This window comes from Pleurodeles waltl, chromosome 3_1 (assembly GCF_031143425.1).
Source record: "Pleurodeles waltl isolate 20211129_DDA chromosome 3_1, aPleWal1.hap1.20221129, whole genome shotgun sequence".
Lineage (NCBI taxonomy): Eukaryota > Metazoa > Chordata > Amphibia > Caudata > Salamandridae > Pleurodeles > Pleurodeles waltl.
This window is the reverse complement of record NC_090440.1, coordinates 1,847,213,356-1,847,238,257: the sequence shown is the minus strand read 5'-3', so window position 1 is coordinate 1,847,238,257 and position 24,902 is coordinate 1,847,213,356. Positions and strand designations below refer to the sequence as shown.

The 24,902-nt window shown below is 44.1% G+C and overlaps 1 protein-coding gene across 6 annotated transcripts in view; it reads left to right on the top strand.

The window, feature by feature from the left end:
• The window catches only part of GULP1 (GULP PTB domain containing engulfment adaptor 1), a 1,895,686-nt gene that overhangs the window by 810,017 nt on the left and 1,060,767 nt on the right, over positions 1 to 24,902 (top strand). For all 6 annotated transcript variants that reach the window (XM_069225937.1, XM_069225932.1, XM_069225939.1 and 3 more), the window contains one exon: positions 7,846 to 7,947. The gene's annotated coding sequence lies outside the window, so the exon portion shown is untranslated. The remainder of the gene's footprint in view (positions 1 to 7,845; positions 7,948 to 24,902) is intronic.

Below are 24,902 nucleotides of genomic sequence, written 5' to 3'. Positions count from 1 at the left end.
GACATAACAGTTCAAAACTGCACACACAGACTACAGTGGCAAGCCTGAGACCGGTTTAAAGGGCTACTTAAGTGGGTGGAAGTGCTGCAAGCCCACGAGTAGGTTTTAATTTTCAGGTCCAGACACATGTAGTGCACTTTACTAGAGGCTTATAATTAAATTAAATATGCTAATTGGGGATAAGCCAATGTTATCACATTTGAGGGAACAAGCACAGGCACTTTAGCACTGGGTAGCAGTGGTAAGGTATGCAGATTCCTGAGGCCAGTAAAGTCAGCACCAATAGGAGGTCTGAAGGCAAAAAATCTGGGAAATCACACCAAGTATGCCAGTAATTACTGAATGTTTTTGCTGAAGTTTTGAATTTAGTTAAAATCTCAAGTATTATTTTGCATAGGTTGTTGTAGAACTGGGACTGAAGGCGTATTCCCACTGAACTAGCTTGTATTCTGTAGGTTCTACATAAATCATTTTGGCTGGACCATAGACCGCATCATCCCATTTTGTGCCATTGGAATACGGCAGTAGTTACCAACCTGGGGTCCATGGTCCCCCCCCAGGGGCCAGTGACTCATTCTCGGGGGTCTGCAGGCCTGGGCCAGCAAACAGCTGGGGCCTCTGACAGAAAAGGGTGTGTTATTATATTTATTACTTCCTTGTTGCAGAAGTTTTAAAAGCACTGCAAAGTTCTATGTACATCAAGTGTCGTGAATTAATGAAAGAGTCAAAATAACTCTGGTGATTAATGTAACCTGCTGGAAAGAGATGGGAGTTTTGTCTAGTGACAGTTTTGATTCATCTACAGTAGCTCAGATGGTTAATATGCCTGCTGCAAAGAACATGTATCAGTATTTTATGTGCATAGCACAGTGGGTCACTGTGTTTGTCACAGAGATTCTGTTATTAATGAGCAGTTCATAAAATACAATCCTAATCTTGCACAGCGAGCTATAAACTGCCATCACAGAGCTTCACGCAAACTGCGTATCATAAATTAGAATGTAGTTTTTTCCCCAATCTTTCATTTTCCATATGCTGCTGAAAAAAGTTTTGTTGTGTAGAAATACATTCTTATTATTAAAGCCAATGCTAATCATTGTGTTATGTTCTGAATCCTGAGGTTCAGGAGCACTCTTAGAAAATTCCTACTGGTGTAAATTACATGTAAATCCTACACCTAGTAGTCTCCTATCAAATGTTTCAACACCCTACACTGGTAAGAGAGGTACTATAAAACAAATAAGTGACATATGACAGAGAAGGTATGGAGAGATGAGAGGCCCTTATGGTTTTCCTTCCTTTCCCCACAACATGTTTATGTACAAAATCCTTCTCAGATCTTATGTACCTAAAAAATAAAAACAGAAATCGCTTGGGAAATGTAGAATCTGACCTGAGTATTCAGTTTTCCTAAATAAAAGCAAACATTGCAAAGTTAGCTGCAGAGATGCAGTGATGCCGTGCCACCCTTCCTATTAACATTTTTTTTTTTTGCACATTATTTCAGTATAAAATAATTATATCTTTTAGTAGTTTGTGTATTTGTTTTGTGTGTATTTGTTTGTGTATTTTTTGTGAATTACTGTTTTAATGTTTGAAATTTAAGTTGTACAAATTCCTTTGGGGCCCTCAGCTTCCAGTAATGATTCAGTGGGGGTCCTGAGGAGTCAAAAGGTTGGGAACCACTGGAACAGGGCTAGAATATCTATTTTGCGGCATAGGATTCATTTCAGGGAACATTTACCATCTCACTTTGAAATCTATTCATATTAAATTTACAATCTCTTTTCCAGTGTCCATCTCTAGCACGACTGTGACATGCTTCTGATTTCATTTGAGCACTGTTAGCATTATTAACATTGTTAGTACAAACTTGACCTTTAGTTTGGGAACCACTATTTCCACCTTGCAAACCACCTTGAAAAGCAACTTGTCTACTTTTCTGAAATATTTTAGTGTGTGCCACCATTAATGTTTCCTTTGGCATTTTCTTTTTCACATCACATTAATTACGACAATACTTTCATAGATCAAGGATCTCATCTATTACTTTTGCCTGTCAACACATCACGCTCTGCTGAAGATGTGTATTGATTTCAGGACACAAACCAATACATAAGCAGATTCAAATTCTGACAAATTCCATTGTTGGGTTATCAACTCCACTGTGTTGCTTGTAAATCTATATCATTCTCTCATAAGATGGATGAACTTATTCAACTGCATTTTATTTTATGTTGATCTCATATTTTGTTTTACCTAAAAACTTGTTTTTGTGGGACCTTTTATTCAGATGCTCAGTTCCCTGGGCATAATTTTGCATGACAAAAGATGAAGGCCAGAAATTGTACAATTGCCATACATAAAATCCACCAGTCTTTTGGCTCAGTAATTGAAAACAATGCATCAGAGCTTCCAAAGGATCTTCAAAATAGTTACAATTCTCTCTAGCTCAGTAACCAACTTTTTCTGGTTCCTCTCTGTTCTTTGGAAAATTCTTTGTGAATGTTCATGAGTTATGATGGGTCCAAGGAACATGCCCATCAGCTTCTCCACATGCTTCTAGTAATGAAAACTATCTTATAACTATCACTTCACATACAGAATTGCTCACACTCACAGTTCTTTTCAACTTATTTATTTGGGGCTTCTCAGAATTCTGTGCCCAATCATCTTTGCAGTATTTCACATTCTCTTACTCTCTAAGAAGTCAAATATTTCTCTGAGATTGTTCTCAATGGTCAAACACTTTATTTTTACTATTCACATTCTGTTCATCTCATTCTGTATGTTTCATGATTTTTTTTCTTCACAAAGTTACATCCCATTCCTGCGCCAACCTCTCAAATTTACAAGTAGCATGTTCCTGTGACCTCACGCAGAAAAGGACCCTGGGTCGGGGAGACTTCGATGAGGCTTCCTTCCCCAGCCATCCTTAAGACAGAAAAGGGGCCCAGTGGCACAGGGGACCCTTCGATGAGGCCTCCTCCCCGCCCGTCCTCAAGGGGGCTGACTCACCTGCCCCCTACCTGGTGCGGGAATCAGCTGTAGCTCGCCTGGGCCCCAGTGGTGTCTCCAGTAACACGTTGGTGCTGATTGGTGCCCTGGGGTCCTTCAACCCGGGGCCACCGCTAGGAGCGCACTTGCTCGAGTCTTCAGTCAGTGGTGCCCCAGGGGCACAGGACATGGCACGCTCTCGACGCGCTTGTGCTTTTTGCACGCCGGGTTGCGGCGGTGATTGCTCCCTGGGGGAGCTGAACAAAAAGTGCTCTTAAAGCGTGATAAGTAAATCAAGTCAAGCACCCCTTCATGCGCTTCCAGGATTAAAGGAAAGTGCTCCTTATGCTGTATTGATGGAGAGAAGGCACACTCAAGTTGCTTCCAACAGCTCCCAGCCTCTGGGGACACAAGGATGGAGCACAGGGCAGCAGGGCCCAGCAGCAGGCCAGCACAAAGGGTTGCAGTCAGTGGCAGTTCCTCCTAGTGACCCGGAAGGTCACAGGTCAGCACAGCAGCAGCAGTCCAAGGCGGTTCCTGGTGAGTCCCTCCAGCAGCATTCTCTGTCCAATTACAAGCATGGTAAAGTCCATAGTGTCTCCAAATTATGAGGAAAAATCCCCTGTACTTATACTCAGTTTTGCAAAGGTTTAACAACGAGGTGGAGAGGAGGTTGTAACCAGTTGCAACTGGTTCTGGGAGTGACCCCTCTGTCCTCCAGCACAGGCTCCAAACATCATTTGTTGGTAAACAAGCCCTTTGTGTGAGGCCAGGGCACAGCCTTTACAGATGGAAGTGTGCCCGCCTCCACTTCTCTCAACCCAGGAAGACCATTCAATATGCAGATGCACCTCTGTGACGCCTCCACCCTCCCTGTGTACAGGCTGTCTGAAAAGTATGCACAAAGCCCAAATGTCACTCTGTCCAAAGGTGGATTGGAGTCAAGCTGCAAAACACCAGAGTTATAAGCACAGAGACATGTTCACTTTCTAGAATTGACATTTCTGTAATGATAATAAAAAATCCACCTACACCAGTAAGCAGCATTTCTCACTACAATCACAACCATACCAATGATGCCTACGCTACCTCTCATAAATCAGACAATACCCCCTACACATAAGACAGGGCATTTCCAATGTAACCCTATGAGAAGGCAGCACTCACAGCAGTGTGAAACCAAATAGGCTGTTTGTCACTACCAGGACAGGCCAAGCAACCAGGCACATTTCCTGCCTTCTACATACATAGCACCCTGCCCATAGGGGTATCTAGAGCCTACAGTAGGGGTGACTTACATGCAGTAAAATGGGAGTTCTGGGCCTAACAAGTAATTTTAGTTGCCAGGTTGCCAGTTACACGCTCAGCAAACTGAGCATGTAGGCCCTGCACTAACAGGCCTGAGACAGGTTTGAAAGGCTACTTCTGTGGATGGTGTAAGCAGGACTGCAGGCCCACTGGTAGCATTTAATTTACAGGCCCTCTGTATAGAGATACAACTGTACAAGGGACTTACAGGTAAATTAAATGTGGCAATTAGGTATGAGCCAATCATACCAACTTTGGAAGTGAGAGCACCTGTACTTTAGCACCGATCAGCAGTGATAAAGTGTTTAGAGTCCTAGAGCCAACAGCAAGAGAAAAATAGAAGGAAGGAAGCAAAAAGTCTGGGGATGAACCCGCAAAAAGGGCCAGGTCCAACAACACCTCATCAAGGCTAATCACCTTCCTGAAAAGCTAATACAAATTAGTTTCCAGATGCCGCATGTAGAGAAAAGGTAACATTCTAAAATTTACTTTTCCTTAATATCTATTAAATATCCAACTTCACCATGATGTTGGATTTCTTAAAAACATTGGAAAGAGTAATGTAATCAAATTTCTATCAGGTCCAAATCCACCAATAGAACAATTCATATGTAGCCCCCTTCTTATTATTTACTATGGGCAAACCAGAGTCTTTTTACAATGAAAATAGCTTTTGGGTGCTAATCACTCTAAGGACATGTAAACTTTACTTTGCTACATGTCCTACCTTTGCATACCATGTTCTCTGCCTTAATGTCTGCAAGATCTACATGGTGGTTGCTTAGTAAAATTTAAAAGGAAGGTTTTCTCCTGTCATAATATTGTTATTTTAATAGTTACTGGAAATAATGGCTCTAGGTGTGGTGCAGCACCCTCATAAATGATCATTCAGGAGTTTAAAAGGTTAATGAGTAATAAAGATGACTTACAATTTTCCTGTCACAATTGCTACATCTTCAAAGATGAAGGTCAATTATCAGGCTATATCTACTGACAAATTGCAGCTTATTTGGAAACTGGCATGCAGTTTTATTTCTCTGACAGGAAAGTCAGTGAATTCTGTAAAAGTGATCTAGGTGGCAATTCTGCTGGGGTACGGGAAACAAAAAGAAACAATGTATCATGTCACAATAACATTTAAAGATTGGGAAATTAACTATACACATATTTCAAATTATGTCAGCAATCAAAAAAGCACAAATTAAGCGCTTTTTCGTAATTCTGAAGTGTGATGGAAACAAACTTTTTAATATGATCAAAAAAATCAAGACACTTCACATGCTGATGCTCAAATGATAAAATGTTCGCTGAAACCCGATTTCCCCTCATGTTCATTTTTGCTCTATATATTTTTACCAGTAAAATTCTGTATATGCAACTTTATGGCAATTTTAATAGATAATGTGCTATTTGTAAATGACAGTGCTATACCTCACCAATGCTCTAAAATACACTACAAGCTACACACCACACCCATACCAATCTCCTTTTGTATGACACTCGGATCTTTCACAATCCTATGACTTTGGTGATATACAATCATGGCAGCACGCCCACTCTAAAGATTGTTCTAGCACTACTGGTTATATTGACAGGCTGCATTGCATGTTTTACACTTTAGTAAAGCTATACAGGGTGGACCTGCTGTCATCTCTCCCACTGCACTGGATGGCACAATGGGTGGTGCAGCCCTCAAAGGGCATTTAACTTTCAGTCCATGGCTGCACTTTCTCCACCATATACTGTGTGGTTAGAGGAAGTTTAAATGTGCCAATTAGGAATAAGCAAATTCAGCCATGTTTGAAGGGGGAGCACAGACTCTTTACCACTGGTTGGCAGGAGTAAGATTCACAGAGTTCTAAAGCCATCAAAGCAGATGGTCAGATATCTGAGAGGACATTACACAAAATATGGTCATTTCTACAGGCATTTATTCAATATTTCAAAGTATAAGATTTTCTAATGCAATCGTACTGACTCTTACTATGTAGTAGCGGTAGTGAATATTGGACATGCAGCTGGAAAAACAATAGAACCTGTAACAAAGAAATTCCTAAGGTTTCAATGATGCTTCCTCAAGTGTACCCCTCCTTCCACATTGAGATTAGAATTGGTGATGGATCAAAGCCGGAAGATGGGTCAACCCCTTAATGTTCTATTTTGGCAGAATGATGGGCACTCATTAAAGTAATTACTTAGGTAGAAAACTAATGCAGAAGACGAGGTAAAATTGATATACTCACACGCTTATGATGGTACAAAAAAGGTGCCTAACTTAAACTGTGCACGTAAATATACATATATGGCAGATAGGAGTGGACTATTGTGGGAAAGTGCTGTCAGATGACGTATAACGTCATAAGTGCTAATTTAAGAAAGTTCTCCTCCAGTTTTGAACTGACTTATGTCTTATTAGCTGCTGAGTAGTAGGAGTGGCGGGACTGTTTTTCAGTGGAATTTTAAATAGGTGTGTTATTTGTGGTTGGAAGTGTAGCAGTATTTGTAGACAACTGTAGAGGCATTACAGAGCGTGCAAAACAACAACATAACATACACAAAATAACAATTCAACAAAAACATAACAAAGCACCAAACAAGAAAACAGGCAAAACAAAATGCAACGCTAACCACAATACAACACTACAACACAGTGTACTAAAACGGCATTAAAACAACACAGTGTTTCACTACAAGAGAAAAATACATCACAAAATTAGGCAAAAACTTTACTCTAGTTATCGGGTGATAAAATGTGTTTGTATCAAGCTTACTGTAAGGACCTGAAATAACGCAAACCAGAAATGTTGTGTGATCTGTAATTAGAGAAAAGTTGCAGTAGAAACTCAATTCTTTGGTTACATTCCAGCCGTGAAGGTAAGTTTACTGGGCTATATGCCGAGTGTAACATAATAGCAGCTTGAGGAGGAGTAAAATTCAAAGTCACCATTTTTGTTTTAAGTGCTGGAAAAACTAATATGAAATGCCATAGGACAAGGGCGCACAACAGAGCAGCATCAAACTGTTAGTTTTTGTATGTAGTTAAAGAACTGTACCTATTGCTCTAAGGAATATTTCGTAAATCGTTTTAGTAAATGCATTCATGCGCTTAAGCATTAAACTTGCAAAAGTTATTTAGAAGCATTCACTATTTAGTTGTATGTTTATCAAACTTTGCCAAATGATATACATATGACGTATTTTATCAAGTTAAGCTTCGGTTTGTGAATCAGAGTTTGTGCCACATTTGACTAGGCGATAGGAATAAACATGAGGGATTCGGCTGAAGCAAAGTGTAATTCATGATTGACAGACTGCTCTCTGAGGATTCCTCCATGTGTGTCTGCCCCGCCCGGCATTTCTTCATAGAATATATTGTGTCATTTTTATACACATCCTCAACGTCTTCGTAACTTACTTGCTCTCTCCCTCGGTTGTTTGACTGACATCTTGCAGTTTAAATGAGGACCTCGCTGCGTATAGTATGGATGAGACTTTTTACCCATTTTCCAGTTCTAACTTTGAACACTTTTACTTTTTTAGGAGTCGATCGTATTTTTCTGAGCAGGAAATAATTATAGGACTCAGAGACCCTGGCGAGTGCGAGATGAACTTCTGAATTGGGAAAACATATGGGAATTCTAGGTAAGGTTGCTGCTTTGTACACGTAGAAGAGTTGATTGAATTATAAATTACCAGTTTTATATGGATGCTTTTTGTAGTTGTATGTTCCTGTGCCAAAATGTTCTTTGTGCATATTCAGACACAGACAATGAAGTCATTAGATACACGTAGTAACAAGTGTGGTAGATATTCTCTCGTGTTATTGATATTGATAATTTTATAAAGCGCAACAAATGCTCAAAGGCGTCTTGGCCTTGGGGTCTGGAAGACTCATGAGCAGATGTACTACACTGTGATAGAAGAAAGGAAGGTTGTTACCTGCTTCCTAAAGTTACTCAATTTCGACTGTCCTCTAAGGTGGCTAGGCAGCCTAGTCTAGCGAAGAGTACACAAAACTTCTACATCCCCAAGAAACTTAGTTCATAATGGGAATATACACATTTTTGGCTGTTACAGAACGCAAGTTTCTATTTGAGATGTACCAACAAAATGTATTCCTTATGTCCTTTGGACCAGTGTCATGTGGTGATTTGTGAGCTGGGCAAAGTGCTTTAGCTCGTCTAAAGCCTTGGAGACAGCTTGAAATGTCAGAATCTTTACAGGCCGCCTTGCTGCTGCATTTTACAGCCTCTGCAATTTATTTAAGGGGCCTTGTTGTATGCCCATGTACAAAGTGTTACAGTAGTCAAGTTTAGATATCACTAGAGAAATTAGAGCTGTCTTTTGTAACTCAAACGAATAAACCATAACATTTTGTTGAGGTTTCTTAACAGAAAAAACAGGAAGAAGCTAGTTTGTTGATTTGATCAGTAAATGAAAGTTGTGAAGCAAAGATTACCCCTAGATTCCTTACTTTGGGTGCAAGCGTAGGGAGAGAACTGAGCTCTGGAGGCCAACATGTCACATTCCAAAAGGAAGTTTTCTTCCTAAATGTAACTTTAGACATAAGTTATTCATCCAACTGATTATTGTGCTCAAACACGTGTTGAACCATTGTGCAACCTCTTTGACATCACTTGTAATTGACACAACAATCTGGGTGCCATTGGCATAAGAGATGATTGAGCAACCATAAGACCTGATCAACATAGCCAAGGGTGCCACATAAATATTGAAAAGCGTAGGGCTCAGAGGCACCCCTGTGGAACACCATATGACAAAGAAAAAGACCAGGATTTGAATCCCATACATAACGTTTGGCTCCCTATCTGAGAGAAATGAGCAAATGAGATCATAGGCTGGGGAACCTAACCCTATTTCAACCAATTATTCCTTCAGGACAGCATGGCTCACTGTATCAAGCACCGCAGATAGATCCAAAAGGATCAATGCAGCCTTTCCGCCGCTGTCCAGCACCCAACCAATTTCCTCAATGGCCACTATCAGAGCAGAGGCAGTGCTGTGGCCCTTTCTAAACCCAACCTGGCTCAATCCATGATTCCCTGTTGGTCTAGGTCCTCAGAGAGTACAATATTCAGGTGCCTTTTGAGAATCTTGGCTGCCACTGGGAGGCGCAAGATGTGAGGATAATTCTACACCTAGCCTGGGTCTAAAGAGGGTTTTTTAAGCAAGGGAGGATGGATGCTTATTTCCATTTGGATGGAAAAATCTCTACCTCCATAATAGTATTCAGCAGGGCAGTAAGCTGGATAGCTACTGTCTCCGCTACTTTATGAAGAATCTTTGAGGGACAGGGGTTGGACAAGACTCCAGACTTGGTAGCTGCAATAAGTTTGACCACCCACTCTGTACTTAACAAAGGGACTTTGCCGAGTTTCAAGTTGCAATGTTCACATGAATCATGGCCATTTGTAAAAGGGCAATGAGTCCGAGTAGCATCAAATACCCCACAGACCAACTCTACTTTCTGGTTAAAAAATGTCACTAAATTGTTTCTCAATAACTGGCTGGGGTTAAGTTTGTCTGCAGAGGGAAGACATGAATGCACCTGGACCACTTTAAAGAGCTCTTTGAAGGAGTTCTTCACTGAAATGATTTCAACAATATTCACCCGTATGGTTAAGGTCCTAATTAGACAAAAGGATTTAGCCTAATGTATAAGCTACCCAACTGACTTATTTCAGGTGATATAACCATTGGTGAATGTGCAGTGTGTTATTATTGTTATGTACTGTTGTATTCATTGTTTTATCTGTGAAATATAAGTTTTTCTCCTCTAAATGCATCACGTTATAGTGCCTAAGTAGTGCTTTGTACCTGTTTTTTTTCACTCTGTACTATAATTTCACCTTCAGAATTTTTTTCTGGCTACGGCTTTTTTGTTTCATTGCTCCAAGTTTGAGACAAAACCGGGGTGCTGTGGACAATGACATAACAAAACTTGAGCCCCCCCCTTGCAAAGTACCTGGAGGAGGGTCCCCTCCCCCCTGGACCAAGTCAGGGGCCTGCGGCCCATGCACAGTATACAATATTCATGACTCACCAAAATCACATAAGGCCTCTAAAAGTTTTGTTTGAGGACGTGGGGGTTTGTATATAAAAAAACAGGGAACCTGTGATTGTGATTATGTTTACATTCAAAAGAAAAAGCTTCACAATCCTTCATTCTGGCCATTTCATATATAATCTACATATGTGGGCGATGCATAATTGCAACACCACCACCGCTCCTATTCACCTGGTCTAATCTAGTCATGACATATCCTGCCAGTAGCGCAGTGGTCATGTCCAGTTCCAAGGACTCATCCGTCCATGTTTCTGTTAAAAAGGCTATTTTCGGGGCACGAGTATTGAAGAGCTCAGGGAGCATGTATCTGTGTTTAACCACAAAACAGTTATTAATTGCCAAGCATTTGGTTTTTAAACTCTTATCTTTGGATTCCACATGGAAGAGGTCAGAGAGATACTCTTTCTACCCATCAGTTGCAGGTGTGACTGCACTTTGCATATAAAATTACAATTATTACACTGAAAAGTCTAATTGATATCCTCCAGACAGACGATGGAACATAATCGCTAGCAAGATTGAGAAGCAGTTCCCTAGAGTATTCCTGAATATTGGGGAACAGTCAGGGGTCCTGACACATGAAGCAGTCCTGGCACAGGCGAGCTTGTCTTTGGCTCGCCAGCAGCACACCCACTGCGCATCCACCTCTGGAGGCTCATCAAATATAGAGCCCCAGACCAACAACTAAAGCACCAACCAAGATAGCGGCTGTTAGTATCTCGTTCTGCTCCCAGGCACTGAACATGGCCGGGAGCAGTAAAAGAAAATACGCTGTGTGGGAGGAGGGTGGAACAGCCTAACAATATGTAGAAAAAGTTAAAAGCACAGGAACTGCAATTAAAATTTATAAAAACACACTATTGTGTTAGCACAGCTCCTAAGATCTTACTGGACCATGCGTCCATGCCTGGAGCCTCATTAAATACAGAGCCCCAGCCCAACGAATAAAGCACAAATGTGCTTGTTTTATCGTGTTTAGTATGTAGTTAATAATGAAGCGTTTAGGACTACAAATTAGGGGCAATAACATGTTAATTAAGTTCATATTCTTGCTCAGATGCTGGCTAGACACGCAATGTGAAGAGGACAACGGTGGATCTTTTGGACAACTGCAAATGATGCGGTAGCTTCCTGGATGCAGACAGTCTTATACCTGCCGGTTCTTGTGTAAAGTCACATCAATTTATGAGTCACTTGCAGTGGCACACTTGTGAGGTACTTGGTGCACTGGATGACCCATTTTAGATGTGTGATATGTGGACAACGGTGTCTTGATGAGGCCCCTTTAGTAATTCGGGATAGAAATGTCAACAATATTCACCCATATGGTTAAGGTCCTAATTAGACATAAGGGTTTAGCCTAATATATGGGTTACCCAACTGACTTATTTCAGGTCAGATAACCATTGGTGAATGTGCAGTGTGTTATTATCGTTGTGTACTGTTTGTATTCCTTGTTTTATGTGAGCACTGCGTCATCTGCACTACAATGTCATCTTTTTCTCACTTCATATCTTGATTTTTGTACATTGAAGTATGAATCAATAATAAAATATATATGAAGAAATTGACTGTGTGTTCATCACTTGTAGCTGTATAAGAGCATTAATACGATTCCGATTGTTGAATGTACCATTGATTTGTACACTTATAGCATTTTCTTTAATTAAATTGACCCAAGGTCATTTAAAAGTTGACTTCAGAAGCTCCCGGACCCGAGTGGTTGACACTTGTAATATTGATTGTATATTACCACGTCCTGTGGCCGTATTGGGTGGTCCCTGTTGTGTTTTGCTATTCTGATGCAAGTCCAATGAGTTTTACCACAAGTGAATTATCGTGTTATGAGTAACAAGTCTGATATTCTCTTATTTAATTATGTAACTAACAATGAGGCTATTGAGGGTATAACTTAGGGGCAATGGTGTGAGAAAGTAGCCTCTTTCTAGCCTTGTTACCCCCACTTTTGGCCTGTTTGTGAGTATATGTCAGGGTGTTTTCACTGTCTCACTGGGATCCTGCTAGCCAGGGCCCAGTGCCCATAGTGAAAACCCCATGTTTTCAGTATGTTTGTTATGTGTCACTGGGACCCTGCTAGCCAGGACCCCAGTGCTCATAAGTTTGTGACCTATATGTATGTGTTCCCTGTGAGATGCCTAACTGTCTCACTGAGGCTCTGCTAACCAGAACCTCAGTGGTTATGCTCTCTCTGCTTTCTAAATTGTCACTAACAGGCTAGAGACCAATTTCACCAATTCACATTGGCATACTGGAACACCCTTATAACTCCCTAGTATATGGTACTGAGGTACCCGGGGTATTGGGGTTCCAGGAGATCCCTATGGGTTGCAGCATTTCTTTTGCCACCCATAGGGAGCTCTGACAATTCTTACACAGCCCTGCCACTGCAGCCTGAGTGAAATAACGTCCACGTTATTTCACAGCCATTTACCACTGCACTTAAGTAACTTATAAGTCACCTATATGTCTAACCTTTACCTGGTAAAGGTTGGGTGCTAAGTTACTTAGTGTGTGGGAACCCTGGCACTAGCCAAGGTGCCCTTACATTGTTCAGGGCAAATTCCCCGGACTTTGTGAGTGTGGGGACACCATTTCACGCGTGCACCTATACATAGGTCACTACCTATGCATAGCGTCATAATGGTAACTCCGAACATGGCCATGTAACATGTCTAAGATCATGGAATTGTCACCCCAATGCCATTCTGGCATTGGGGAGACAATTCCATGATCCCCGAGTCACTAGCACAGACCCGGGTACTGCCAAACTGCCTTTCCCGGGGTTTCACTGCAGCAGCTGCTGCTGCCAACCCCTCAGACAGGTTTCTGCCCTCCTGGGGTCCAGCCAGGCTTGGCCCAGGAAGGCAGGACAAAGGACTTCCTCAGAGAGAGGGTGTTACACCCTCTCCCTTTGGAAAAAGGTGTCAGGGCTGGGGAGGAGTAGTCTCCCCCAGCCTCTGGAAATGCTTTGATGGGCACAGATGGTGCCCATCTCTGTATAAGCCAGTCTACACCGGTTCAGGGATCCCCCAGCCCTGCTCTGGCGCGACACTGGACAAAGGAAAGGGGAGTGACCAGTCCCCTGACCTGCACCTCCCAGGGGAGGTGCCCAGAGCTCCTCCAGTGTGCTTCAGACCTCTGCCATCTTGGAAACAGAGGTGCTGCTGGCACACTGGACTGCTCTGAGGGGCCAGTGCCAGCAGGTGACGTCAGAGACTCCTTCTGATAGGCTCTTACCTGTGTTGCTAGCCTATCCTCCTTCCTAGGTAGCCAAACCTCCTTTTCTGGCTATTTAGGGTCTCTGCTTTGGGGAATTCTTTAGATAACGAATGCAAGAGCTCATCAGAGTTCCTCTGCATCTCTCTTCACCTTCTGCCAAAGGATCGACCGCTGACTGCTCAGGACGCCTGCAAAACAGCAACAAAGTAGCAAAGACGACTACTGCAACCTTGTATCGCTGATCCTGCAGCCTTCTCAACTGTTTTCCTGGTGGTGCATGCTGTGGGGGTAGTCTGCCTCCTCTCTGCACTAGAAGCTCTGAAGAAATCTCCCGTGGGTTGACGGAATCTTCCCCCTGCAACCGCAGGCAACAAAAGACTGCATCACCGGTCCTCTGTGTCCCCTCTCAGCAAGACGAGCGTGGTCCCTGGAACTCAGCAACTCTGTCCAAGTGACTCTCACAGTCCAGTGACTCTTCAGTCCAAGTTTGGTGGAGGTAAGTCCTTGCCTCCCCACGCTAGACTGCATTGCTGGGTACCACGTGATTTGCAGCTGCTCCGGCTCCTGTGCACTCTTCCAGGATTTCCTTTGTGCACAGCCAAGCCTGTGTCCCCGACACTCTATCCTGCAGTGCACAACCTCCTGAGTTGTCCTACGGCGTCGTGGGATCTCCTTTTGTGACTTCGGGTGAGCTCCGGTTCACTCTTCTTTGTAGTGCCTGTTCCAGCACTTCTGCGGGTGCTGCCTGCTTCTGTGAGGGCTCCCTGTCTTGCTGGGTACCCCCTCTGTCTCCTCACGTAAGTGGCGACATCCTGGTCCATCCTGGGCCACAGCAGCATCCAAAAAACCCCAACCGCGACCCTTGCAGCTAGCAAGGCTCATTTGCAGTCTTTCTGCGTGGGAACACCTCTTCAAGCTTCTTCGCGAAGTGGGACATCCATCCTCCATAGGGAAGTTCCTAGCCCTCTTCGTTCTTTCAGAATCCACAGCTTCTACCATCCAGTGGCAGCTTCTTTGCACCCTCAGCTGGCATTTCCTGGGCATCTGCCCAATCCCGACTTTGTCACGACTCTTGGACTTGGTCCCCTTGTTCCACAGGTACTCTCGTCCGGAAATCTACTTTGGTTGCATTGCTGGTGTTGGTCTTCCTTGCAGAATTCCCCTATCACGAGTTCTGTGCTCTCTGGGGAATATAGGTGCACTTTACACCTACTTTTCAGGGTCTTGGGGTGGGCTATTTTTCTAACCCTCACTGTTTTCTTACAGTCCCAGCGACCCTCTACAAGCTCACATAGGTTTGGGGTCCATACGTGATTTGCATTCCACTTTTGGAGTATTAAGGTTTGTGTTGCCCCTATAACTATGTGCTCCTATTGCAATCTATTGTAACTATACACTGCTTGCATTACTTCCTTTTGCTATTACTGCATATTTTTGGTATTGTGTACATATATCTTGTGTATATTTATCATCCTCATACTGAGGGTACTCACTGAGATACTTTTGGCATATTGTCATAAAAATAAAGTACCTTTATTTTTAGTATATCTGTGTATTGTGTTTTCTTATGATATTGTGCATATGACACCAGTGGTATAGTAGGAGCTTTGCATGTCTCCTAGTTCAGCCTAAACTGCTCTGCTATAGCTACCTTCTACCAGCCTAAGCTGCTAGAAACACCTCTTCTACACTAATAAGGGATAACTGGACCTGGTACAGAGTGTAAGTACTCCTTGGTACCCACTACAAGCCAGGCCAGCCTCCTACAAATGACATGTTCATTAAGTTTATATTCGTACCCAAATGACTAGTTCATAATTCACAATGCAGAGTTCTCCTGAGAATTTACTCTGTACTGTGACGGCACAGATAGATTACAAGCGAGAATGGGGAATTGCTAATATAACCAAGTTTTTAACTTCAATATAACAAGAAATGAATCTTTGAGTATGTAATCTCTTCTGGGTCTTTGGCATAAAATTGCTAGCACTAGATAAACTGACGGCCAGGACTCACACTATAGGGAAGTGCAATTAGCATTCAATGACTGTCTCCCTGGGGTAAGAACCCTGCCTGAGAGGAATCTGCTGACAAAACATTTGGCTAGTTACACAACTTGAAAGGTAGTGACATTTTTTCCACAAGACAATGAGCTGTTTTGGAAGAGTCTATGCTGTAAGTAGGGAAGCATTGTTTATACCCCTTTATTATTCTCTGAGCTAACACAACTACAGACTAACTCTTTAACTCTTGTTGATGTGTGAGTTCGTTTATAGCTGCTACGATTAGAAAGATTATTGGTGTCAGTGCTGAAGCTTACAGAGGATCTAGAAGATTTAGTACTTAGGGTCTATAAACCCAACAGTCTATTTATTGCCTTTTAAATAAAACAGCACTTTCTAGTGCCTGTGTGAACGTACTTTTGGAGGGTTGTTCTTCAGGAAGTTCAAGTTTATTTATGTTATGGAACTCCGTGGAGGTTACATATAATCTCAAAAAATGAAACATATAAATAGAAACTACAACTTTATACACACAATAAAAAACAACCCAACCCTCCAGTAAATCAAACAATCTTGAAAAATATCCTGGGTTCTAGAAATTTCACCTAAAACAATTTCCACCTCAAGCAGCAGAATATTGTCCCTAAAAGTACATAATAGTGCCTTCTGTGCCATCAATGCAGAATATACAATACAAACCACCCTATCAAAGGTCAGACAACCATAGAAAATATCCAACGTTCTAAGATTTTCATTTAAAACAAATTCCCCTAGAGCAGCAGAGTATTTTACCAAAAGTGCATAAAGTGTCTTTCGTGCCATCAATGCGCAAAACATACAAAATGTTTCATACTTATTCTTTTGTATGCAACCAAATAACATCTACAGGATTCCACTGTCTCAATGCATAGGAACACAAAATGCCCACTTACTAATATTAACAACCTTCAAAGCATATCAACAAATACCCCATTAATATGAGTTTATAAAACAGTTTAAAAGGCTAACAATTCTATTACAAAATATTTAATTTGGGAGTACATAAAATGACTATAATACTGCTGAGTCTTAAAGAACGGACAACTGCACCCATTTCGGGATCAGCCAATTCCGACCACATAGCAGAAGAGCAGGGCAAACAAACGAAACATGATTGAGGTCTGAAAACCATTTTTACACAAATTACAAACTGCTGAAGAACCATACCATTTTGCCAGAAGAGGGTTCAGAGGGCCTCAAAAGAATCCACAAATGTTGCACTCCGTGTGGCATATTGCAACAAATATAATGAGGTGCTTTATTTATTAAGCAGGAGTCTATAGCTGGATGGTGGCCCCTCTTTAAGATAAAGGCATCGCCTATCCATATGAAAGCTCAAAGCCCAAGAGGCTTGTTTTAAGCTATCTTTTAATTGCTGCATAATCAATGCATAGTCAATGTAAAGATCAAAGAAGTATCTAATAGCAGCAATTCTGCTGCTGCCCCAAAGTTTGTATAGATTAGTGAGTCTTCTTTTGGACCATCTAAATTTTCTTTTCTTAAGCAGAACCCTAATAATCCATGATCACTCTTTGCCAGGCACACAATCCAGCACACCTCCCATGCAAGTCTCTGCACAAAAAACATTTGTCTGCCCGCATTCTAACCTTAAAGCTGCCACAGAGAGAGCAGGATTAACTGGGGCCAAACATCAACCTTCCATTTTTATTTAGATAAACCCCATTTTAGAATATCAATCAGTTCCATGCCTTACAGTAAAGAGGCAGGAAACTTAGCTTGATAGACTTCCAATAAAAGTGCAACATAACTTTTCCCAGTGGCCCTATCAAAAGAGCCTGTGAGATGGCTTTAGTCATATTATTTTCCATATGGGCTTTGTCCCTTAAAATTTCCACACGCTATCTTCTCCAGGAAGGTATATGATTTCACAATATCAAATTATTAACTACCCAGAGACCATCCAAAATTCCAATATTTTGTTTTTCTCCTCCCATGGACACACATGACTTTTTTGGATTCATTGATCTTTAGATACTGTGGCTCAGCAAATTGTTGTAGTGCCTGCAGTTGGTCTGCATACTATAAACATACAATGGTCTTTCCCCCAACTATGGGAGCAATACCCGCACTCGGAGCCAAATGATCAGGGAGGCCAGAAGTATATAGGGAAAAAATGGGGTGGGTAAGCAAACAACCTTGTTTTAACCCATTTGGAGTAGGGATTGTGTGTGATAAACCCCTGTCCCCAACCAGGAGGACTCTGCACAAGGTATCAGTTTGGAGGACATGGACTAACTCTAAAAGGGAACCCAGCATACCCAGACTCAAAAGCTTATTCCACAGCAAAAGATGATATCAAATGCTATGGAGATATCTATAAAAGCCGTATATACCGTTCCCCCTTCAACTTTAACATATTTTTCATTTATTACCTGAAGGGCAGTCATATTATTGATCATTCCATGCTTACTCTTAAACCCAGTTTGCTCCATTGGGATAATTTTATGATCTTCCGCCCATTGATTAATCTGGGTCAGTAAGCATTTAGCAAAAACTTTACCCACTGCGTCAGGGAGAGCAATCTGATGATAATTTTCTGGTAAGTTACGGTCTCCCATCTTAAAGAGTGGTACTATGACACACCCCTTCTAAGAGGTGGGGGGTTGTCTCATAGCAACATCTAAACTCCAGGCGGATAATTTTACTCCATAGAGGTTCATTTTGTTTTATAACAGTAATTGGAATTTCATCAGGGTCGATCGCCGCCGAAGAGAACTTTCCCCTATTTGCAAGTTCTATCTCTTTTCGAGATGGTGGGGCATACAGGGTAGAATCTTTCTTTACTCCAAACTTGCAACTCCCTCATTGTTAGACCTGACAGCCTTAGGGTGGTCACCCCTAACTTTTTGCCTGCCTCCCTCCACTTTTTGGACACTGTTTTTGCTGGCTTTTAGACTCTGCGCACTTTACCACTACTAACCAGTGCTAAAGTGCATATGCTCTCTCCCTTAAAACCTGGTAACCTTGAATCATACCTGATTGGACTATTAATTTACTTATAAGTCCCTAGTAATGTGCACTCTATGTGCATAGGGCCGGTAGATTAAATGCTACTAGTGGGCCTGCAGCACTGGTTGTGCCACCCACTTAAGTAGCCCCTTTTCCTTGTCTCAGGCCTGCCATTGCAAGGCCTGTGTGTGCAGTTTCACTGTCACCTCGACTTGACATTTAAAAGTACTTGCCAAGCCTAAACCTCCCCTTTCTCCACATATAAGTCACCTCTAATGTGTGCCTCCTAAATTCGTTTTTGCACTACTGTGAGGCCTGCTCCCTTCATAGGCTAACATTGGGGCTGCCCTCATACAGTTTTGAAGTGGTAGCTGCCGATCTGAAAGGAGTAGGAAGGTCATATTTAGTATGGCCAGAATGGTAATATAAAATCCTGCTGACTGGTGAAGTTGGATTTAATATTACTATTCTAGAAATGCCACTTTTAGAAAGTGAGCATTTCTTTGCACTTAAATCTTTCTGTGCCTTACAATCCACGTCTGGCTGGGCTTAGTTGACAGCTCATTGTGCATTCACTCAGACACACCCCAAACACAGGGTACTCAGCCTCACTTGGATACATCTGCATTTTGAATGGGTCTTCCTGGGCTGGGAGGGTGGAGGGCCTGCTCTCACACAAAGGACTGCCACACCCCCTACTGGGACCCTGGCAGACAGGATTGAACTGAAAGGGGACCTGGTGCACTTCTTAGCCACTCTTTGAAGTCTCCCCCACTTCAAAGGCACATTTGGGTATAAAACAGGGCCTCTGCCCTACCTCATCAGACACGTGCTGGAGAAGAAACCTGAACCAGAAACTACATCCTGCTTAGAAGAACTGCCTGGCTGCTCAAAGGACTCACCTGTCTGCTTTCTACAAAGGACTGCTGCCTTGCTGTTGGCCTGCTGCCTTGCTGAACTCTTGTCTGGCTGTGAAAGTGCTCTCCAAGGGCTTAGATAGAGCTTGCCTCCTGTTCCCTGAAGTCTCAGGGCCAAAAAGACTTCCCTTTTTCACTTGGACGCTCCTTGCGGCGAAAATTTCAACGCACAGCTTGTTCCGCAGCGAGAAAAACGCCGCACACCGACGCTGATCGACGCGACGCCTTCGGGACGACCGGAAATCCGTCGCACGGCTTCGCAAGGACAACGCCGCCCGACCTCTAGAGGAGAAATCGACGCAACGCCTGCTGTGAGATCGTAATTTCGACGTGCAGCCCGCAGAACGACGCGCAGCCGGAAAACAAGCAGGAAAATCCACGCACAGACCCGGGACATTTGGTAATCCCCGCGATCCACAGAAAGAGACTGTCCGCGCACCAGAAAACGACGCACGACTTCCCCGCGTGGAAAATAACTACGCAAGTCCGTGTGTGCTGGGGAGAAATCAACGCACACACCCTTTTTCCACGCACCTCTTCTTTTGTGGCCCTCTGAGGAGATTTTTCCACTCCAAACCAGGTACTTGTGCTTGAAAGAGACTTTGTTTATATTTTAAAGACTTAAGACACTTTATATAACTTTCCAGTGATATCTCTACAATTTCACATTGCAACTTTATTCTTTTTGACCTACAATTATCCTGATAAATATTATATATTTTTCTAAACACTGTGTGGTGTATTTTTGTGGTGTTATACGGTGGTATTGTATGATTTATTGCACAAATACTTTACACATTGCCTTCTAAGTTAAGCCTGACTGCTCGTGCCAAGCTACCAGAGGGTGGGCACAGGATAATCTTGGATTGTGTGTGACTTACCCTGACTAGAGTGAGGACTTTTACTTGGACAGGGAGTAACCTGACTGCCAACCAAAAACCCCATTTCTAACATTGGTGATCAGCGGTGAGGATAGGACTTGTATTTGTGCAGTGACATACAGGAGCTAAGTATTTCACTACCTACCCACAGTTGAAGGTCAACCTGATTTTTATCTCTTTTTTCAAATTAATTTTTCCTGACAATTTTCAAAAACTAAATCCTCACTCAACATGTCTCTGACTGGGTCTCAGACAGGAGACTTTGACCTAGTCCGGTTGGATACATATACGGTCAAACAACTAAGAGGATTCTGCAGGGCAATGAGGGTACCCCCCAAGGGGCCTCCAAAAAGGAGGACTTTCAAGTGGCACTGAGAGCCTGGGCAGAAGCCCATTTAGAAGAGGATGATGAGGAAGAGAAGCCAGAAAATGGCCCCTCAGAGGAGTTTTCACTATCTGTGGATGGTGTTACCACTGCAATTGTGCCCCCTTCCAGACCAGGGAGCAGTGACTCTGTGCAAAGCCTGACCGCAGAGGAAAGGAGAGAGGAAAGGGAGTTCCAATTACAAATGGCAAAACTGAAAATTGAGGCTCAACAGGAGGAAAGAAGGGCAGAAAGAGAAGCCAAGCAAGCTGAGGCTGAAAGAGCAGCCAAACAGGTTGAAGCTGAAAGAGCTGAAGCTGCAGCTGAGAGAGCCTTGGCTGAAAAGAAACTGTTATTGGCTCATGAACTGAGTCTCAAGGAGCTGGATCTCAAGGCAAAGCAGTCTGAATCCAGCAATAATGGTGGCAGCATACTGACAGCACCTGCTGGAGAAAAGAAGGTTCGTATACCCACAAATGTGGTGCCCAGTTTTGTGGTGGGAGATGACATAGATAAATGGTTAGCTGCTTATGAAGTTGCACTAAGGGCTCATGAGGTTCCTGAAGGGCAATGGGGGGTAGCTATGTGGGGTTATGTACCGCCATTGGGGAGGGACACACTCCTCACATTGGATCAACCTGATCAAAACACATACACACTTCAGAAAGCCACTTTACTTGCCAAGTTTGGGCTGACCCCTGAGGGATACCGTCATAGGTTCAGGGACAGCACCAAACAAACCACACAAACATGGGTAGATTTCTTTGACTTCTCCAGTAAGGCACTGAATGGATGGGTGCGGGGCAACAAAGTAGATGATTATAAAGGTTTATCTGACTTGATTCTGAGAGAGCATATGCTTAATACTACTTATACAGAGTTGCGCCAGCACTTAGTGGATAGTAAGCTGACTGATCCCAGGAAGCTTGCTGAGGAGGCGGACCTCTGGGTTAGCACCAGAGTGTCCAAGAAGGTACCTGGGTGGACTCCCACAAAGGTGGTCAGGGTTCCCAACAGAAGAAAGAGGGGGGAGATAAACTTACAGATAAGGAACTCTCCAAAGGCCCCCAAAAGAATTCCCAGGGAGGGGGTGGCAACCCTTCCTTTTCCAGATTTGGGAAGAAGCCAGGGACATATGACAGGTCAGGAAAATCCAACCCCAAATGCATGGAGTGTTACCAGTATGGTCACTATAAAGGCGACCCCCAGTGCTCCAAGAGAGCACCGTCCACTACCGGACAGACACCTGGGTTGACTAGTGTAGCGCTCGGGGGGTAGATGGACCCAGATAGCTTTGGGGAACAGGTAGAGATTTCCCTAGTGTCCCTGGGAGAAGGAGAAATGGTGCCCAAAGCCCACATGCCTCAAAATACTTCCAAGTACAGGCAGTGGGTCACCATTGATGGGCAGAAGGTGGAGGCTCTGCTGACACAGGAGCCAGTATGACTACTATCCAGAGTCAGCTGGTGTCAACAGAGCAGATAGTCCCTAATACATTCCACCAGGTCATAGTCGCTGACAATCGTGAGAGTCACCTACCGGTGGCTCTGGTTCCCTTTGAGTGGGGGGGGGGGTCTCTGGTACTCTGAAAGTAGCTGTCAGTCCTGCCATGCCTGTAGATTGTCTGTCAGGCAATGATCTTGAGCATACTGCTTGGAAAGAAGTGGAGTTCAGGTCTCACCTGGAGATGTTAGGGTTACCTGAGTGGGTCTGCATGACCACACGGTCCATGGCTGACCGAGAGGAAAGTCAAGGGCATCTGGGGCCTGGAACAATGGCCCAGAGAGCTGCCAAGAGGAGGGGCAAGGGGCGCAGGAAACCGGCCCCAGAAGTTCCCGCAGTGGCTGACGGGGCTCCTGAGGAGGAGGCTCCCGAGCCAACTGGGGAAGACATTGCCACCCTAGGTGACTTACCTGAGCTTGCTGGCTGGCAAGTTGAGGGTGGACCCACCAGGGAGGAATTCTGCAAGGCGCAGAAAGAATGTCCCACTCTGGAAGTTCTGAGGAAACAAGCCTCAGACCAGGCGGCAGGTGAAGCCTCTGGCGATCACCACATACATTGGGAGAATGATCTCCTCTACAGTGAGCCTAAGATTCCGGCCTTTGGGGCAGCGCCTACGCTGGTGGTCCCCCAGTGTTACTGAACCTTCCTACTGGGTCTGGCTCACAACATTCCCCTGGCAGGACATTTGGGGGCAAGGCAAGACCTTTGACAGGCTTGTCACCCACTTTTATTGGCCCAGAATGAAGACAAACTCAGATAAGTTCTGCAGATCTTGTCCTACCTGCCAGGCCAGTGGTAAAGCAGGAAAAAGGTTTAAAACCCCCCTGATTCCACTTCCTGTCATTGGCACCCCCTTTGAAAGGGTGGGCATCGACATTGTTGGTCCATTGGACCCCAAAACTGCCTTAGGCAACAGGTTCATCCTGGTTTTGGTGGACCATGCCACCCGTTACCCAGAGGCAATCCCTCTGAGGACCGTAACTGCACTGGTGGTGACCAGAACTCTGATGGGGATATTTACCCGTGTGGGATTCCCCAAGGAGATAGTGTCTGACAGAGGCACTAACTTCATGTCTGTATACATGAAGTCTCTGTGGGATGCGTGTGGTGTAACCTACAAGTTCACCACACCCTATCACCCCCAGTCTAATGGTCTCGTGGAGAGATTCAACAAGACCTTGAAAGGCATGATTGGTGGCCTCCCTGAGGCCATGAGGCGTAAGTGGGACGTCCTCTTACCCTGCCTTCTCTTTGCTTACAGAGAGGTCCCCCAGAGGGGGGGTAGGGTTCAGTCCCTTTGAGCTTCTCTATGGGTACCCTGTCAGGGGACCCTTAAGCATTGTCAAGGAGGGGTTGGAGAAAGCTCCAAAGGCACCCCCTCAGGATGTGGTCAGCTACATGTTGGCCCTCCGCAACCAGATGACCCGATTCTGGAAAGAGGCCCAAAGTAACCTTGAGGCCAGTCAAGAGGTAATGAAACGCTGGTATGACCAGAAGGCCACCCTGGTAGAGTTTCAACCTGGAGACAAAGTGTGGGTAATGGAGCCAGTAGAGCCTAGAGCTCTCCAGGACCGCTGGTCTGGCCCATTTGAAGTAAAGGAGCAGAAAGGGGAGGCCACTTACCTAGTGGACCTCCAAACCCCTAGGACCCCCCTAAGGGTGCTCCATGTTAACCGACTAAAGGCTAATTTTGAGAGGTCGGAGATCAACATGCTTCTGGTCACAGATGAAGGAATGGAAGAGGAGAGTGAACCTCTCCCCGACCTCCTCTCTGCCCAAGAAGGTGATGGGTCAGTAAGCGGGGTCATTCTTTCTGACTCCATGACTCTAAACCAAAAAGGAGACTGCTATGAGCTGTTGGAGCAGTTCTCCCCCCTGTTCTCCCTTACTCCTGGACTGACCCACCTCTGTGTTCATGACATTGACACCGGTGATAGTCTCCCTGTGAAGAACAAAATTTACAGGTTATCGGATAAGGTGAAGGCCAGCATCAAGGAGGAGGTCTCCAAGATGTTAGCCCTAAGGGTTATCGAGAAATCCAGTAGTCCCTGGGCCAGCCCAGTGGTGTTGGTCCCTAAGGCTACTGCCCCAGGTGCGAAGCCAGATCTCCAGTTCTGTGTGGACTACCGGGGTCTCAACTCAGTCACACGGACTGATGCTCACTCCATCCCCCGAGCTGATGAGCTTGTTGACAGGCTGGGCGCTGCCAAGTTCCTGAGTACGTTTGATCTTACTTCAGGGTACTGGCAGATCGCCCTGACTGAGGGGGCTAAAGAAAGATCTGCATTTTCAACCCCGGATGGCCGTTACCAGTTCCGGGTGATGCCTTTTGGATTGAAAAATGCCCCCGCTACCTTCCAACGGTTGGTTAACGGTGTCCTAGCTGGCAAGGATGCCTTCTGTGCAGCCTACCTGGATGACATAGCTGTCTACCGTTCCAGCTTGGAGGAACACCTGCTCCACCTCAAGGAGGTGCTTCAGGCCCTGCAACAGGCAGACCTGACCATCAAGGCTAGTAAGTGCCAGATTGGGCAGGGTTCCGTGGTGTACTTGGGACACCTAGTGGGTGGTGGCAAGGTGCAGCCACTCCAG